This window comes from Haliaeetus albicilla, chromosome Z, assembly GCF_947461875.1.
Source record: "Haliaeetus albicilla chromosome Z, bHalAlb1.1, whole genome shotgun sequence".
Lineage (NCBI taxonomy): Eukaryota > Metazoa > Chordata > Aves > Accipitriformes > Accipitridae > Haliaeetus > Haliaeetus albicilla.
In genome coordinates this window covers 15,750,258-15,764,603 of record NC_091516.1, presented here as the reverse complement: position 1 = coordinate 15,764,603, position 14,346 = coordinate 15,750,258, and the positions used below count along the sequence as shown (strand labels likewise).

At 38.4% G+C, this 14,346-nt stretch overlaps 1 protein-coding gene across 1 annotated transcript in view; it reads right to left on the bottom strand.

Annotated features, from left to right (window-relative positions):
* The window catches only part of ZNF366 (zinc finger protein 366), a 36,727-nt gene extending 22,778 nt beyond the window's left edge, over positions 1 to 13,949 (bottom strand). Inside the window, exon 1 of the mRNA XM_009919065.2 lies at positions 13,798 to 13,949. The gene's annotated coding sequence lies outside the window, so the exon portion shown is untranslated. The remainder of the gene's footprint in view (positions 1 to 13,797) is intronic.
* Positions 13,950 to 14,346: the final 397 nt, after the last annotated feature.

Below are 14,346 nucleotides of genomic sequence, written 5' to 3'. Positions count from 1 at the left end.
AATGGATTATTTGTATATTTTTTTTCAAATTAAGGTATTCTATTTACTCTAGGCTTGAGTGACTATAGTCATTAGAGGATGGCAGAAGGTAAAAACCCATACCAGAACTTCTCTAAAATCACTGTCAACCCTACCCTTTTATTCTCTGGAGAAGTCCATGTGAGTTGTGTTTTCTATCCATGTTCTCCAGGCATAAATATCCACATTTCAAGCACACAAATTTGGAAAATGGACTCCATTAACATACACTCAGTTTATGATAATATACTCAATCTGAGTATATAAACTGAGTACATGTTATATATAAACTGAGTATATATTAATAGACCCAAATCAGCCTTAAAGTCTTTATGCTACATTATTTGAAGCTAACCTAAAAGGTGATTTTCATTTTAAATGAAAAGAGCACTTTTTCTGTCACAGTGTGGAGCTGGGAGAAGACAGAAATTTGGACTACCTTGCAAAAATAAACATGGATTTAGGGAAAGTATCCAAAATCAATCAATGCAGATACTGATTAGGGAGACACAAATGTTGGGAAGCCTTAAAAAAACAGGCCTGACCTGGGAATAATAGCCATTATGGAGTTTAATCAAACCTTTTCCAATACTACTTCTACAAACACTTGTTTTCTCTCTCTCTCTCTCTCATATGCATGTAGACCTGTCCATGATTTAACCATCAGCTTAATTGTCTTCTGAGATAGGCCTTCTTGTTCCATGTCTTTAATGAGACAGATATGTCTGCTTAACTGGAGAACACTATCAAGATAAAGATATTGTCATAAATATTTCTCTTCCCCTTTTGGATTACCATCATTAATATAATTGGAATTGGAAACAAGTAAACAATTGTTCATCAAAATGATCTGGAATGACTGAAAATGAGAAGTGGACCAGATCAGGTTTTTTCTTCCTACATTAATATGATAGTACTGAGAGCTCAGTGTCTTTTCACTTCTCCCTCGGAAACTACCTTCTTCTGCTGGTATCAACCTTCAGGATAAAACTTCTTCTTTCCATCAACAAATGTGGGTTTTTTTCTCAGCAAATGCTTGGTAAAGGAAAACTGATAACCTTGGTAGCTCTTCTTAGAGCATAATCAGAACTCGCTAAGGCTTATGGAAAGACTTCCAATGAACTCTGAAACTAAGCCTTCACAATTTTCCTTGTTATTTATTATGGGTTCTGTTGTCCAATGAGATATGAACCCATCTATGCCATGAGCAAAATTTGATACTTTTGACAAATCTATTATTATATACATATGGAAAAAAACCCCTTTTATATCCTGAGACAATATATTAACAGATAGTAATCTTTGCAGGCAGACTTAATGGAAATCATACAATCACACACCTAAGAAACTTAATTGATTAAAAAATCTGACACATTTAAACAGCTTAACAGGACACAGTAAACAGATGCAACAAGCAATGAACTTTCAAAGATATCTTATATATTAAATAATATTTTTTTTCCTTCATTGACTCTGTTTTGGCATGTCTTTCTTGCTTCATGTGTGAAGTTTGATCATTTTAGACATTCCTTCTGCTCTAAGGGCTTTTTATGCCGTGTAGCTGCATTAATATTGTCTGGGAGATGACACCATTACAAAGAAATGGGTCTTCTCTCAGAAAAATGTGCAACAGAAATACCCTCCCTGCATTGTCTTTATTATTCCCAAATTTTAACATTTTAACTTACATCATTTTTGTTTTATTTTGGCTGGGAAATACAGAAGTTTAGGAAACATATCCATTTGCCTGCACTGCCTATACAGAGGCTTTTAGAATCATCTTAGATATATCTGTAACTTGGTTTTGTACTCAATTTTCAGGGACCAAGACACTATTAGCACTTTTACAGAAGTATAGTTACTTTAGTATTTCTTGTAATAGAAAAAAATGCTTAAAATAGTATAAAAATGAATGCATATTCACTTTTCCATAACTTATAGATAATTTTTGTTTCCATAATTATTGAAAGTGTTAAACTATATTCTGAGATTTCCTCTGCTGAAAGTCTGGATCAGTCCCACCACCCATCCTGCCAAAACTGGGGCACTGATTGTGGCATCAGGTGTGCTTATAGAGTGGTTTATGGAATAACTTGCTTTCGATGGTGGCATTGATTAGATAAAAATTGCCTGGTGCTGTAGTGAGGTGGCTGTAGATATTTTTCTCCTCTCCAGTATGAGTGCTGTGTTCTCATATTAGCAAAATGGTTTGCTATCCTTCTGTTGCTTTTATGTGTGCTCTGTCCTTAGTTTAGCAAAATGTTTGCTATTATTCTCACTACTGTTCTGTTGCCTAACAAGATGGTGGGTGGAGGTCACAGAGCAGTATGGCTGGGTTAACCACTGAACATCTGCAATAGGGCCTTACTGGTAATGTCCCTAGCAGTACTTAAGACTCATGGATTGTCTCTAGGCATTTCAATGTTCATATGAGGTGTCCTTTGAGTACAGTTTTGGCTTGCTGCTATTTTGGCTCTTTATTTCTCTTTTTCTTATCCTCCTTTCTCCTTTTTTTCTCTTTTTTTCTTCCTCTTTGTGAGTTTTCTTAGTTCTTCTCTTACGTTTCCTTCCCTCTTCACTTCTCTATTCCATCTGTGGTTCAATCCCTCTCTGCTTCTCTATTCTGTCTGCTAAAATGGTCAGCAACACATAGATAACCTGGATAACGAAGTAGATGTTAAGTCCGCTGGCTCTGAAGTGTTAGCTGTTTACACAAAGTCACCCCAAACCACAGCTACACATGGTGGGACCCTGCAAGGCACAGCAAATTATCCAGTCTGAAAGTGCGTAAGGGGACAAAGATTATATGTCCTCAGCTGAGCACCTCCACCTGCCTGATTCTTTGGTACCAACGGGGAATTCAAGGCTAGTTTGGGGTGGGAAGGAAGGGGAGAGGGAACAATCATTTGCTGGCAGATGTCTACCTCTGGGTCCAGCCATATCAGCTCAGGCTAGTAGTGTAGCTAACCCAAGATACTGGTCTTCTGAAGAATATAGGAAACAGGAGAGAGTATCACGACAATTTTCCAGCATTGTCTTCAGGCCTCCAGTTGTTTGTAGCTCACATCTTTCCTGACCCAAAGATGTTGCATTCTGATTTTTTTTCTTATTCCATGAAGGATGGATGTGGATAAAAGTTATTTAATATAAAAATCCAGAGACAACTGTTTCTTGTGGGCTGAGGGGCATACAGAGATAGGTACTGTGTCCTGGGGAAGTGAGGTATCTCTGAGTGCTTTGATGGAGGGTCTTGTACCTCTGGAGATTTAGAAAGGAGCCAGGGCAGTGAAACCTGCATGGTGCCGGAAGATAGATGCCCACCTCCACTCTTCTCAGTCTACCTCTCCCTGAAACACCTCTATTTCTTCTCCTTAGTCCCCTGAAACCCACGAGTACTGTAGGTTATTTCACTCATGCCCCACTTTCCATCTCCCCACCATCTCCCTGAACAGCTGACCCTGTCCTGTTTCAATTTCTTCTGACTTCTCCCTGCTACCTGCTCCTTGGCTCTTGCATCTTTGTCTGTGTAATGGTCCTCCTCCAGCCAAAGGAGACCCTCACAGGCTCTAGTTAGGGAACTCACTTAAGAGGCTAGAGATGTGGGTCCAAGCTCCTCAGAGGGGAAGAGAGAAATAAATCAAAGTCTCCCACCTTGTGGCTGTTATATTTTGCACTGAATTTGATGTTGTTGGTGTAGATTCAATTTCATATAAATAGTCTTACAGTACTGGGTCCCCAAGAGCATGTAGGCATACGTATACTGAGTTTCCAGACCCTGCCCAGAGTTCAGGGCTGTCAAGACCAGATTGGCCATGATGGTGACATAGAGAGCACATACAGTAGCAGAGCTTCAAATGTGCAAAGCTTAACTGGTGCCAGCAGACGGGATGGAAATGCAATTTGATCCTGCCCTCACTAGTTATTGGAATTAACGATGGGTTGGCCAGCTCAGTTAATTACTCAATTAAACAATGGCAGTAATTCATCCTAAGTAACTGTCCTATTTCCCTCCCTGGCATCATCCATGTTGTACTGAAATCATTATGGAAAATCTGGGGTGTAGCTGAGAGCAAGATTTGGGATTTGGCTGTTATGAGGTGATGCCAATAAGACAAATGTCTTCCTTTTCTTAAGTGGATAAGGAGCTCTCATGTCAAAGGCTGGAACCATGGATCTGCCCCTGCCTTTAGAAAGTATGTGGAGTCACTTTAATCACTGTTTATAGAAGTCCTATCACTCCATCCCTGTTTCCTGTCTACTTCCATATCTGCCACTGCAAATAAAAATAGTACATTTTTGGCAGCACAGGAATCCTATGTATTAAATAGTTTTTCCTCTGGAAAATTATCCAATAACAGTAATGCAATTTTAGGATTTTTTTTCTCACCATACAGATATTATAACAGACAAAGTCAACGAAGAACAAATAAATAATATAAATATAAGGAAGGATCTGGTAGTAAAATAGTAATACTGAATAGTGTGGAGTCCTTGAAAGAACACTTTGGACATAATCTTTCCACCTGCAAAGCACAATCATTAAACTCTATACAGTGAAGTGGAGACAGAGGGGATTTGAGCTGTACAGTAGTATTATTTTAAAACAAGTAACAGAGCTATGCAGAACACCCAAAATTAGAATGATCAAAAAAGCATGCCCTTCCATAACCCTCATGCTGTCCTGCTTGGGCTGTTGTTTTGAAAGTAAACCTTCCACTGGCATTCATGACCTTTAAAAAGGAAATAGATTGGGCTTTCCTTCCTACTGTAGTCCCAGTGTCGTTATCACCTCTATGGAGGCCAGAGAGATGGTCTGGTCTCCTCCCACCTCTTTGTTATCTCAAAGGGTAGCTAGGGGCCACCCTCAGCCTTGGTTTTTCAAGTCAGCCCACTGGCACCCTCCTACACCGTTAGCAGCATTAGCAGTTAATTGCACCTTCAGGCCGTTGCATGTGTAAAGCAACAGGTACCTCAAAAAAGAAAGCACCAGGTAAAATGTGTGCCTAAGCTTGCAGAAGGGCCAAGGGAGAAGAGGATTGTATGGGAGAGTTTTCATATAAAGTCTCCAAAGCAGGTTAGTTTTTTAAAGAAAGGTTAGTTTTACTTAAACATGGGGGAGTGTTATTAGACTTCAGCAGGACCATTGCTTTTTGTATTTATTTTGCATTCAATTCTTTGTTTCACACAATTCAAAACTCACAGTGAAACTGAAGGTTGCTAAAGTGGTAGGTATCATGTGTTCCAGTAAGACATGCTATATCCTGCAGGAACTGAAAGAAGAGGATTTCATCCAGAAACTGACAGAATTAGGAAAAATGTACCTGCTACTGAACACTTCTCTTGGTGTCCAGTTCATTAAAAGTAATTACCAGATGATGCTTTCCTAATCATTTAGGAAAGATGAATAAATTTAATTTCAGCTGAAGTTTGAGCAGACTGCTTGCTGGAAAAGCTGCTTGACTGAAGAGACTGATTAATCCCTGTTAACCTCTATTACTAACTTGCAATTAATCTGGCTCAGTAGTGACTTAGACATTTCCCTTCTGAATATAAGTTCAGTAGGAAACACTGCAAAGGAATTAGAGATGTCAGTGACACTCCTAGGACACCACTGTGTTTATTCTGTTGATACCCAAATAGAAAAAAAAGAATTACAAGCAATGAGATAGAGTTAAAAATGGCTCTTAAGGCAAATTACTGGGGCATTGGAGGAAATTACTTTTGATATATCTGCACTGTGATTAGGGAGCTCTGCTTTCCAAACTAGCAGAGCATAAAATCTGTGTTAAAGCATTGAAACTGTGCTGAATATGTATTTATTGTTCAGAAAAATTATCACCTTCACATACATCTCACAATAGCATTCAAATGAGGGTTCATTTTTTCATAATCAGTTTATTTTGTTTAAAGATAAATGTTTTTAGTTCTTTATTTCCAGCATAAAATGGTATTTTTGCCTGATCATATGAAGTGCTTGCAAGGAAGTAATTTAAGATAACTTCCTCTCTGGCTTTGCCCTTCACCTGTGATGCCAAACTTGAATCTTCTCCTTGACTGAACAGCAAAAAGCAAATGCTTTCCTTCTCTGTTCCCCAAATGCATCCTGCATACTGCTCCTAACTATTTTGTTAACTTCTAGAAAGTTTTGAAAATAAACATTAGTTTGTTGCCCCAACTAAAGAACATCTGTAATTTAAAACAAATCTTATATTGCTCCTGTGATTTTGATCAATTAGAAAACAGATCTCTATGTAAATCAACTAACAGGGAAAAATTCTTGAGGTTAATTATTTTAAACTGAAACAGTGTGCCTGTTTTGGCTGGGATAACATTAATTTTCTTCATAATAGCTAGTATGGGTCTATGTTTTGGATTTGTGCTGAAAATAGCGTTGCTAATTCAGGAATGCTTTAGCTATTGCTGAGCAGCGCTTACCCAGCGTCAAGCCCTTTTCTGCTTCTCACCCCACCCCACCAGCGAGCAGGCTGGGGGGGCACAAGAAGTTGGGAGGGGACACAGCCGGGACAGCTGACCCCAACTGACCAAAGGGATATCCCATACCATATGACGTCATGCTCAGCATATACCGCTGAGGAAAAAGAAGGAAGGGGAGACATTTGGAGTAATGGCGTTTGTCTTCCCAATTAACTGTTGCAGGTGATGGAGCCCTGCTTTCCTGGGGATGGCTGAACACCTGCCTGTCAATGGGAAGTGATGAATGAATTCCTTGTTTTGCTTTACTTGCACGTGCAGCTTTTGCTTTACCTATTAAACTGTCTTTATCTCAGCCCAGGAGTTCTCTCACTTTTACCCTTCCAATTGTCTCCCCCCATCCCTCCAGGGCAGGGAGTGAGTGAGTGGCTGTGTGGTACTTAGTTGCCAGCTGGGGTTAAACCACAACAGTCCTTTTTGGCATACAAATCCAAAATATAGCCCCATACTAGCTACTATGAAGAAAGTGAACTCTATCCCAGCCAAAACCAGCACAAACAGATTTAAAATGACAGTTTTACTGAATTCAGGAAACTAGCATACGGAGTGGGAATGGCAGCTCAGACTCAGCCAAATGTCATCCGCAGATACTGGAACAGAGACTAGAGCTACAAACAAATAAATTACTTTTTGCCAAAGAAAAAAAAAATCTTGAACATTTCCCAAACCACTTCAGTACTAATCCTTCACCGTTAGTGATGCCAAAGGCTCATTCTGCATACTAACTCAGTTTGGATTTTCATCACAAGAAAAAGGAAACCAAAAAAACCATCAAACCACTGTGACTCTACTCCATGACTAAGACTGGACAACTAGCAATATAAAATGAAGTTTTGTAAGAAACCACCTTATATATTAACGCAACTCTTTCTCTCAGTCCCTCCCTTGCCCTTCCCCAATCATTCTATTCAGGGCTTTTTCCCTGGAAAAATGCCAAGTGCCTCATACAAAAACCTGGAAGATTTGGTAAAAATTATTGCTGTGTTTTGGGAAGAATAGCAGGCAAGGCTGTGGTATGGGCAGGGGGACATTACCCAGAGGATAAATAGTTCTATGAATTCTGTTCTGACTTACTACATTCAGTGCCTTCCACTGGATACCTCTTCATGCATTTTTTTCTGTCTAGTAGTGAACAAGCTAGTGAAAATCCTCACTGCAGTCATTAGAGGGGATCCTGAGTCCTGATCATTTGCCTACAGAATCCAGTGACATCTGTTCAATTGCATTTCTTTACTTGTGGCTTAAGCTTCAGGGGGGTTCCCTTTTTGTGTGACATGAAAAAATAAATTAATATATTTGGGATCAAAAGGCTTTAGTTAGTATTTTGATTTTTCTGCAGAGGGCAGAGGAGATACGGAGGAGGAGTTGGTCAGCACCATTTCTCTGCTGCATGTGTCTGCTTCTGTAGCAACCTGACAAAATGCTACCTACAGATATAAAAAATTATTCTGGAAACCTCGGTGACTTCATATTGTGGGTACAGCATTATGCAGAAAAACTGTTTGATGTAATGTTCCTGCTGGTGTGATTCCTTGCTACAGTGCTGCAGAAAAAATATTCTTTTCCTGCACCTTCATAAATGGATGGATTTTGTTTCTGGTAAACCTATGAGCACATTGTTGTCAGCTTGTTCTTCTAGGAGGTCCTTTACTGTTTTCTGGAATTTCTATCACAGACAATAGTTTTGGACAAATACAGGACACTTCATAGCTTCAGAAACCTGCACTAAGGAACCAACCCAGCGTGGGCTGGTGCCTACCAGATGGTTCAAACAAGTTCTGCTGTTCCTTAGAAGCTGACAGATGCTCTAAAAAACAGGTCATCCCTTTCCTTTTCACCTGTTGATATTGTTTTCATTATACATGTACTCTAAATACTTTTAAGAAAAAGTAAACAGGTAGAAAAATACCATGCTACCTGGCAGTACCGTATGAAAGACACTCCCTTTTCAAATAAAGTTTTCAAATAATTCTTATCTGGAGCTGAAACACCTAGCTGAAACACTACTGGCTTTAGAAAGTACCTCAGGGAGAGGACTAAACCTGAAATAGTTAACTATATTCTAACATGTTCTTCCCGGATATCTTTAGAGTAGGCATATTTAAGTTTGGTTTAAATCTAGTGTATTGGGTGTTGGTAACAGCACATACCCTTTCCAATTTACTAAGTCTTCAGTAGCAGGTCCAGCACAGAGCCCTCCACAAAACAAAAGGTCTTTCATCACTGCAAAAAGAGCCTAACAATTACATTGCAGCCCTAAACAGAGAAGACTAAAGCATAAGTGGCTTTTGCACAGTCAGGAACAGCAACAAACCAGTGAAGAGGGAGACTGGAAGTCATCTTGTCCCTTCCAGCCAACACACTTGTGGCTTATCAGAGGGCCTGGTGTCAGAATAAGCTGCTCCCTGAGGAGGGGCAAAGCCATGTGCTCCCATCCCAGAGCCACCACACCTGCTCCTCTGCCCTGGGAACACCACCCTGCAAAGTTCTTTGCATACAGAGAAATGAGGTGGTTTCTATTCTTCGTCGGGGCTCCAGACAGAGGACTGTGTGGATGATTCCTGCTTGCTGTGCATTAGTATTCCTTGTAGTACAACTGTCTACAGTTGTCTAAGAACAACAAATAAAAATGTATGACCCTTCTCATAGCCTTGCTTTCAATTTCAAATCAGTTGTACCTTTCCCTAATTCATTAGTGAAAAGTGATGTTAGCAATGTAAGAGACTCAGTTTACCCTATAGCATTTTGCAATTAAATGAACCTTTAGATTCAATGAACTTTTGTATTTTTCAGTGTTGTCTGAATTCTAGTGCTGCTAATAAGTAGCTGGAAAGTTGAATGTTTCAGGTTTACTTTTCATGAATATTGGCAAGGGGAAAATAGGTTTTCAAGAAACACACTTCTTATCCTGAGTTTTTTCTTTTAAATCGCATGAATTCATGCACACCCACAAAGTAGAATGTAAATGTGTCAGTGTTTTAGCACTCATAGTAAAAGAGGGAGGGGAGAGAAAGTAAGAATATTTTTTTTCATCCTTCATTTAAATAATTAATAAAGTGTCTTTCTAACATACAAAGCAGGAAATAAGGAGTGAAAGTTAAAAAAAAAAAAAGCAAATATTCACATAATTTCTTCCTGTAACCTTCAGAGCATGAAAATAATTTCTTTTAATATATGATTACTTAGCTTAATTACTTCCAATGACATTAGGAGTCTTTACAAAGCATTGAACATCGTTGGTTTAGAAGGAAAATGCTGTGTTTTGCTTTTCAAGATCAGGGTGACACCAGTATAAAACCAGTTGTTTTAAAAAAGCAAGTCACAAAGGTATTAAATTTGGAAGGAACTAAAACAAAGATTAAACAATATTTTTCATTGGATCATTAGTATTTTAGAAGCCAGGCAAGAAGGACCAGTCTCTGCCAGATAGATATAAAGAAAAATCAGACAGCCACCATGAAGTTCAATATGTGTTCTAAATAACCAGTAAGTATTAAATTAGGCCTCTTCATTGGATGAAAATCTGAATATCATCCATAAAATTCCACTGCATTTTAACAGCAATGGAGAGCTGCGGTCTCAGTTTCAGAATATCAGCTTTTCAGCAGAAAAAGGATAATCCCAAATCATCTTTTTCCAGATTCGTTTCTTTCTTTTTAAAGGCTTCACATGATTTGTCTCTCTGTAATTCTTTTTTCTCCAAGCTGACATTCCTTCCTTTTCAGTGGTCTTCTGGGACAGTAAACTAGAATGGGGAAAACTACTGCATTTAAGAAGAAAATGTTCATTTGATTTTAACAGGTGGTCTATTTTTAAAAATCGGTTGGGTTATATAATTAATCCATCAAACAAATGAATAATTTTACAACTATCTGTAGCAGTCTACACAGCACTCATAAGGTCTGTTTGAAGGAGCAGTTTGTTTCACTGAATCAATTACTACTGGGGAACATGCATTAGTGCTCAAAAACTATGGATCATTTCTTATCAACTAATAAGAAGCTACTTTTCCTTATATACCTTTGCCTGACTGGTGTCTCTAAACCATGGCCACAGAAAAACCCTATTACCTTATGCAGCCTTTACTTTTTTTGTTTCTCTTGGTGGTATTCCATTGACATGTATGGCTGAGTGGAATGGTTCATTCAGATAGACGTCTTTCTGCATCATTGAGGCTTTGCAGTATCAAAGATTGGAAACAATATAAGTGCTATCTGGGGTAATCCATACTCTTCTGCCTCTGTATATGAGGCTTGTCTTGGGTTGCTACCATGATTCATCACCCTGTGCTTCTCCCATTCTAAATCCTGCATATCTATCTGGTCCTACTAGACACGACACCTAAAAGACAAGCCAATAAGTTCATGTGAGATGCACACCGTGCCTCTTGGTCCACCAGTATCTGTTCTACATCCAGACAGTCCTAGGGCAAGGCTCTTGTCAATGTTCTTGTTTGAAAGAATGCAAAAACAATAAAAAACTTAAAATTCAAAGATTCAGATTATCTCCTGGTCTAAAATCTGTATTAGAAATGCCAAAATGTTACTAGGAATGTAACTCAGTGCTACTATTCTGCTTCCAAAACTCACATTCTGAACAGTTTTCAACATTGAAGAAGCTGGTCCTAAATATAAAAAGGCAATGACATTTACAAAAAGACTTCTATCAGTTTCTATGCTTTTTGAATCAGACTTGTGAACTTGGGATTTCCATGGGTGACAACTGGTTTCTGTAACATCTTTGCCATCATTGGTGTAGTTTTGTTTTTATTTTTCAGAACAAATGGAAATAATAGCTTTAAATAATTCTCTGGGAAAATACATACACTGACTGACCGTTTACTTATATATGCTATATACATAAATATGGCTCTAACAGCCTCTTTTTATTCTTGGTTTATTGCTTCAATATTATCTTTTTTTTTTTTTTATATAACTTTGAGGTAACTGAAAATTCATTTCACAAACATTTAATTTGTGCCATAAGCTAGTACTAGATCTGTACCCAATCCAGCCTCAGATCATAACCTTCTCTGCTTATAAACATCTCAGAGATGTGGGACAAGGATAACACATCAGCCAAAAATCTCCACTTCCTGACACCTCGAGAAAGATATTAGTTGTGTTACAATTACCATTATGCTAAATCATGTTACAGTTATCCCAGCAATAAATTATACAATATCAAAAAAATAAACTCCAAGTGATTGCAAAGATGTATTATTTGAAGGAAAAGTAAACCCGATAGGTGAAATCTAAGAATGAAGTTCAAAATTCAAAGTCTATTTTTTACTGTCAAATTATTAAGCATTCATTTAAAAATGCTTATTTCTGTGTGCTTATTATTGGGGAGTGGGTTTAAAAATAGCATGTACTGCTTTTGGCCACCTGCTATGAATATGAACGCACATATTCTTATTTATGTATTTCAGACAATCTCTCAGAGAAAGAATTTATCATATACATGGTCCAAATCAAGAATACATTTATGTTTAGTATCATCAGAAACAAAATCTATACCTAAAGGCTGCAACTGGCTCTTACCTACATGGTAAACTGAACTTCTGAACTAACTGGATCAAAACTTGCATGTGATTGCAATCCAGACTAACACTCTGCATTTTGAGCAAATACCACTAGAAATACAGAGCTTGTGTATTTTTTTAATGTTTCAGAGACTCCTCTGCTTCTCACTTGAAGTAAAAAGTGGTTTTCCAGATGTTTGATATGTACCTGTCAAAATAGCTGTCCAAATCATCTATTTAATTTAAATCAGTATTTAGTCACACAAAACATAAATCCAGGTATCCTGAGCGAAAGATGCGGCAAGCGGTTTTCATGGCAACATCTGACATTTACTTGCAATTACCAGAGAATTCTTTGTGGGTTAAGTATAACCAAATAAACCTAATAATTGGTACCAGACTAGACCGAGCTGCAACATTAAGCTACGGATTTCAAGAAACAAGTTATTTCCACCTACTTCGGCAGAACCCACGTGCTGCTCCTAAAGCAAAGGGTATCTACAACTTACCCAGAAATCGTGCTGAATTTGGAGCTGATCACTCCTTCCTAAGGAAAAACTTGCAGAAAGACACCAGATAGAGGGGAAGAAATCCTTTCCTCTAGTTGGTTCAGCGAGGAGTGGGAGCAGAGGGCTGTCCCAGGGTGGAAGCACAGCCCAGGTGCCCCGGCGGGAGCGGGAGTGGGAGTGGGATTGGGAGCGGGAGCAGGGCAGCTCAAGCTGCCTGCTGGCCTTCTGTGATGCTTGCCCGCCATTTGGAGCCACTCTCTCCAGGCTCCGGGCATCCTGCAGAGGACCCTGTGCTTCAGAGAGCTGCAGCTTGAAGAAATACTGGATCAGAAGATGACCGAGCTCTCCTGCTGCAGAGAAATTGACACTTGTCCTAACTCTTCCCTCCACCTCTGTATTCTGCTTTTATAAAGGCATGCAGGGCGATTTTTCTCTTCCAATATTTGAAACATACTCTAGCATTCAATTACTCATTTTACATGCCACTTCTGTTTGTTCTGATACATTTGTGCCCAACATGAAAAATATTACTGGTATCTCCAACAATGCAAACAACAAATAAACATTTGAGTCCATCCTATTACTGATGCTGGTGATCAGCCCTGGTGTTGTTATATATTACACAACATGAACTCTTGCTTTTTTTCAAGTGGCAACCTGGAACTGTCTTACCATGTCTTAAATGTCACTGTTCCTAGACTAATCATATACATAGATGAGTAGAGATAAACATGTGTAATCATAAACACAATACAGTTTGAAATAAAAAAAAAAAAAGCCCTAGTAATTCTTCTCCCACTATAGCACAGGTTGGTGGGTTGGAGCAAACTTCAGTAGTGGCAGATGATACATGAAATACATCAATTTGCATATGACAGAGCTTCTCTCTTTATTTCAGCAATGGCCCACTGAATCTTGCTGAAATATTCAGGATGAAGTTAGTGAAGCCTGTAACAAGATTCATGTAGCAGAAGCCATATATGCAAAATTCACAGTAGATTATGTTATGAATATTATCAGCCTCACTGGAAAACACTTTCTTGTCTGCATTGGTTAACCTGTATGCTATTATCACCAGTATCTAAAAACCAGACTATAGTTATCTATAGCGTAAATATACTGCTTGTCAATGCATATGGTTACTATCTTTTTTAACAGTTAAATGTGTATCTGATTAATGCCTTTTCATAATACAAAATCATATAAATTGCACTTCTAAAGAGTTAACCATAAAAGCATTTTTACTTAACTTACCAGTTGCTGAAGCTGGAAGGAGTCTTGCCCTAAACTCTCTACCTGCTCTCATGTTGGTAATCTCTGACTCTCTCTCCCTCTCTCTCCCTCCCCCTGTGCAGAGATTGCAGTAAACTTAGAAAACTAGCAGGGACAGTGTTTCAAATGACTTAAGAAAGAGAACAGGAACAATCACTTCGTTCTCTTTTTTTCAGATGAGTACAGTACCTTCAGAAAGAAGGAAGGAAGGGAGGGGAGAGGAAGTCAACAACCCTTTGCTTTCCTGCAAAAAAATAAGGAAACAGCAGATAGCAATCTCATTTTCTCTCAAACAAAATCTTTGGAAAAATAAATATATCCAAACCAAAAGGAATTCTTCAAGTATTATATCTGCATTATTGGCTTCATAAAACCTACTTTACAGTTTGCTATGTGCAACTACATGAAATGAATTTCCAAAGTAGTGGGTAGTAATAAGAAACCCATATTTTATGCAGAACAATTAGCTATGACTTGCACAGATAATGCAGGCTTTTACTCTAGAGAAGGAGCAGTCATAAATGTTTTCAC